General features: G+C 31.8%; 1 non-coding gene across 1 annotated transcript; it reads right to left on the minus strand.

The window, feature by feature from the left end:
- Positions 1–5,798: 5,798 nt before the first annotated feature.
- Positions 5,799–5,871, minus strand: Trnar-acg. Its single transcript has one exon. It is a non-coding gene; the product is annotated as a tRNA-Arg (tRNA).

The following is a 5,871-nucleotide window of genomic DNA, read 5'->3' on the forward strand; positions in this document are numbered from 1 at the left end:
ACTTTTCCTGGGAGAAATTTCTAATCCAATATCTAAGAAGGTTTTACTTAAATAGTTTAATGCCGTTTGTAGATGTCCAACGCTCTCCGAAATTTGATTTGTTACGTAAATCGCAAAATCATCTGCGTATTGAGATACATATACATTGTTTATATTTTTACAAATATGTATAGTAATGATGTTAAATAATAACGGAGACAAGGGATCTCCTTGAGCTAAGCCTTTACTAGTGGAACGACAAATATAAAAATTATCTCCAGTTATTTTTAAATATCTTTCACTTAAATATGACCATAAATATGCACACACTTTAGACCCAACAGAAAATTTATCTAAAATAGTCAGTAAGGCTGTAATTTCTACATTATTATACGCGTTATCGATGTCAATGAAACAGCCAACCGTTGGAATTTTATTCGTAAAACCGATTTGTATCCTTGAGACTATCGTAACTAAGCTATCTAAAGCAGATTTTCCTTTTCTAAAGCCCACTGTATCTTGAGAAAATAAATTATTATGTTCGAAAAACCATTCTAATCTAATTTTTAGCATATTATGAAAAATTTTGCATATACAGGACATCATCGAAATTGGCCTTAAAGACGACAAGGAATGAGGATCTCTTCCTGGTTTAGGAATAGCTACGATATTGATTTCTCTCCACTGCCTCGGAACAAATTCATGCGTAAAAAACAAGTTATATAAACGTAACAGAATTATTTTGCCATTAAAAGAAATATGCTTAATCATTGAATATGAAATATTGTCCAGGCCAGGAGAGGTGTCTTTTGATCGTATACATTTTAATAATTCTGAAAGAGTAAATTCAACTTCTAATTCGGGATTATCTGAAGTAAATGTGGGTTGCAATGGACGTGCGTAATCTGGCGTTATACTATTTAAAACTAGTGTCGCCCTCTCTTTGTCAATGCCATGCTTAGGAGATTTAAATCCCTTAAACCACCTCATTTTATCCCACATTTCGACTGACGTACTAACTTGGTCTATCGAAGTACAAAAACCTTTAAAGTCGACATATTTTGCTTGACGCATCAACCGCTGTGACTGAGCTATTTTTTCTTTAAGAAGGTCAAAATTTTGGGAGATAGGATTACGACGGAATGCGCTTAACGCTAATCTGCGTTCGGCAACGGATTTTGACAAATTTGGATTCCAATATTTTTTTGGCGAAAACTTACTATCCGGATTTTGATTTAATTTAATGTATGGTATATGGAGCTCTGCTGCTATATTTAAAAAATCTACAAAAGTATCATAGTCCCTTTGAAGATCATTGGAAAAATTATAACTGTTAAACAAAGAGTTTAGGCAATTTGTGTACGATAACCAATCGGCCCGTTTATAATTTCTACGTAAAGAAAATTTTGAATTAGTAATAAAATTAAATGAAACTTTTATGATTAAATGATCGCTACCTAAAGACTCATTAAGAACAGTCCAATCTAATTTTTGCGCTATATCACAGGACGCAGTAGTTATATCTGGAGAACTTTGTCGTACCTGATCATTTACTACAGCTATTCTAGTCACGGAGCCATTATTTATCGAAATAAAATTACTATTGATTATTGAATTATATATTTGAGTTCCTCTTGTGTCTGTTTTGCATGACCAATTTGTATGATGTCCGTTAAAATCCCCAAGTATAATAGTTTTACTGTCGTAAAAGGAAAAGATGTAATCCCAATCACTTTGGCTTGTTCTGATTACCGATGTACAATATACACCTATTAAGTTTTTTATATCGTAGCAATTGCCAAGTTTTATTTGAATAACATATATTCCTTGGGTCAAGTTACTGTTGTTCATAGTATTCAGCATATGCGACTTGATCGATTTATGAGTTAAAACTGCTAATCCACCATAACCGTCATTCCTATCAACCCTAAATATATTGTAATTACTTATCTTAATAACTTCGTTCTCTTCTAACCACGTTTCAAATAGAACAGCAATGTGAACTTTTTCTAGTGATAATAGATTTTCCAAGGCAATCAATTTTGATTTCAAGCTTCGGCAGTTCCACTGTATAATATTTACTTTAATTTTATTTTTATCCATTATTACCTATAATTTGTAATATATTTCTAAGCCACAAACAATCCGAAAAACACTCCACAATATTCAAAATTAAAAATTCTATACCTAATTTCAACACTCTCTTTACTTTTTCGTGTAAAGAAATTTTATTTAAAAATATTACGTTTTTAATTCTATCTATTAATTCTTTTAATGTTATCTTACCACTTTTATTAGTGTCCTTAATGTTAGTACTATCGTGACTTGTTTCACCTTCATTGGTATCGGCAACAGACTCTTTATCCGATGGTACACTCCAGTTAAATTCCGATGAACGATCATACTTCTGACGCTTTCTTTTCTTTTTTTTATAACGTGTCGTTGTTTTTCCTGACTGAATGTCTTCTTCCTCAGTATGGATATTTTCTTCAACAATACCTGTCTCTATTATTGGTTTTTGAGTGCCGAAAATTGTTCCGATGTTCGATTGCGTATTATCATAATTAATTATTTGAGCAGCTCTTTTTAGCTTTTGATCAGAGTCCGGAGGAACGTATACCTCAAGCGCTTTTCTATAAGTACAATTGTATTCAGCCATAATTTCTCGTAACTTTTTTTCTTTAATATACATCGGACATAACTTTGACAAAGCCATGTGCCTTCCTTTGCAGTTTGCGCATTTAAATACATTTGTATCGCAATTAGGATGCGAATCTCCACATTTTGGGCATATCACTTTTGGTGAAGAACATCTTTTTGCATAATGTCCTAATTTCCAGCATCGCGAACATTGAGACACAGGAAAGACGTATGGCTCCACATCAATTTTAAGTCCATCTACGGTAATACATTTAGGTAAAAAGGACCCTTTAAAACACAAGCGAACAGCTTCGCTTGCCACCCATAAAGCTTCACGGTCCTTTCCTCGGCGGTTAAGTCGACGCACAGATACCAAATTATCCGGCCCTTCATATTTAATATTTGTGTAGATTTCATCCTCAGACAAATCCAGGTCGACAGATTTAATGATCCCGTAAGTGTAACTTACTTCTAATGGCCTATGAAATTTCCAACCGATTCTCCCAAACTCTTCGCATTTTATAAAACTTTCCATACTCTCTTCATTTTGAAATTCCACTCTTATCTTATATGGATGTAAATATTTTATGCGTACTACATGTTGAATACCATTTTCTTTAAAAAGTTTGGCCAATCCAAATTGTTTGGGTAATTTATTTTCACAAGAAACGTAAACTTCAAATTTATCTTTCCTTAGTCTCTTCTCCTTCCTGTTTTGTACTATATCCCATTCTGATTCTTCTTCCAGTAATTCAGAATCTTCTCTTGCCCTCTTTGAATTCATAGTATCCCTTTCTTTATTTCCTTCCTCACATATATACTGCTCCTCAAAAGTTGAAATGTTATAGGTCTCTTCTATTTCGATATTATTATCCATCATGTTTCAAAACGCATAAAAAGTTTTATTCATAACAACGTATCGCCGGGTCGGCATTACCTGCGCGACCCGCGCGCGCCGGCGTTGTCTCCTTATCGGCGATGTAGTAAACAACTTGCTTAAAGACAAATTAACGCGACCGCTTCGCACGAATACCGCCACGAGAATGATGAAATAATGTTAACATCATCTTAAGTGCGACATTAGTATGATATCGCATTGACTGTTGATCAGATTAATTTGATAGATTTTATAGCATTAATCTGCAATAACATATTTTAGTTAATCTGTACGTATAATAAAAAATCAAGAGGGTCATATCAGCATTTTTTTTTATAAAGATCGATCTTGTTTGTTATCGATTTAGAGACTACAAATATAATTTTTAATTGATTCAGAGTTAGCAGCTAATAAGTTGTCTTCTTATCGAGTCTTAATTTTTCAAAATTACTGTTGACTGTATTACTTACAAATAAGTAATACATTATAGTATAAATTATACTTATACATATATGTTAATCTGTAGTTGGAATTTAAAATTGAAATAGTAAATTAACGTATCTTATAGTTTGTATTTTTACTACTTGTAATCTTGTAATACTTTAAATATCTGTCGAATTTACAAATCACAGTCACCGTGTAGGCTAATGCTAATCGAATTATTCAATGATATCTCGGGAAGCTGAGGAATCATTATAAAATGCTCAAACTGATATTTCATAGACGTGATCGTGTTGAAATGAGGACAATGTATCTCTTGTAAAGAAAAAATACAAATAAAAATAAATATTTTGGACTATTTTCTCGAAATTTTGATAATTTTTTGTTTTGGAACCTTTTTTATCATCTACAAATAAAAGAAAGGTAAGTCCGAATGTATTCAAAGTAAACACAATTTATATTATGTGTTAAAAAGTACGTAAATGGATATAATGGTGAGTTTACACGAGATAGGTGTTTAGCACATGTCTGTGATGTCCGGAGCCATCTCGCGACGGACAGGCCAATATTTGTCCGTCGACAGGATGTTTGCCTCACGTATAAGGGGCTAAAAGCGATGAAAATATTTAAAAACGAATACAATATTCACATATTAGACTGCCACTATGAATATTCTACTCATACATTCTAATATATAACTAAACTCACATTTTATTTAATATTATCATAATATTCCACTTAAACCAGAATAAAACTTTTATATTTTAATGTAAATGAACCAGTTTTGTTTAATTTTGTAATTATAAATTTTGTTTATTTAATTAATATAAAAAAACACATTTGTATTCTGGCAAGATTTTAGAAGTTAGTGTAATACATATTTTCTATTTAACCGAAACAACAACATCGTGTTATTCATTAAACATGAAAATAGTTCTTACCCTTATGAGGGGAATACAAGAACGTTTGTCCATGTTATGGCGCTTACACTAATTAAAAGCAAGTTTTACTACTTGTGTAACCCTAGCTGGATGCAGTATCTTTAGCTTTCCTATTATCTGCTCTTATCGCAAACACAAACTATACAATCGTACAAACAGAATTGTGACATGCCGTCACTATCGATGTTTTTTATTCCGTTGGTATCGGGTTATAAATAAACTTAGGCTGTGGATGCTGTGTTTCGGACGCTTATCTCTGTCGGGCGGAAGGCGCGCTCTTGACCTTTACTGATAAGCTCTACTAAATACAGAACAGCTGGTAGTAGAGTTAAAATTATCATTTTTTGTAAGGATTTTACATATATTAAATCTATTTTAAAATTTAAATCAAATTAGATCATTTTTTAAATGTTGTAACGCTTCGAGTCTGCTTGTCTTATTTAAATAAAGTATTTTGTTTTTATATACAAGCTTAAAAAAATTTAAGCATGGGAATTCATTTTTGACGATTAAAAAAGTTCAATATGCAATATCTTATCGCGTAGAAGATATATTTGGTTCAACTTGTGTATTTTGACACTTAACAAATCGTGAGATTAAAGATAGCGAAAATTTATTATAGGCGATGAAATGTTTGTGTGGTTTAGAAGTGTTTGTACTTAGAGATTTTAAAGGATTTTTTTTCTTAAAAATAGTATGGATGTTTTTGTTGTTTTCGTATAAAAGTAAGTATTATAAATGTTGGGATTGAATTTTGACTAACTAATGTAAATAATAAATATGTATACTTAAAATGTCGACTCTTAAATATTGCACCATTGAGAATATAGTATAAATAAATTTGATTAAAAATCTAATATAAGAAATTGGTATCAATATATTATCTAAATGAAAAAAAAAAAAAACAAAATAGAATCATGCGACCCTGCCAGGATTCGAACCTGGAATCTTCTGATCCGTAGTCAGACGCGTTATCCGTTGCGCCACAGGGCC

The sequence above is a fragment of the Vanessa atalanta genome, chromosome 15 (assembly GCF_905147765.1).
Source record: "Vanessa atalanta chromosome 15, ilVanAtal1.2, whole genome shotgun sequence".
Taxonomy (NCBI): domain Eukaryota; kingdom Metazoa; phylum Arthropoda; class Insecta; order Lepidoptera; family Nymphalidae; genus Vanessa; species Vanessa atalanta.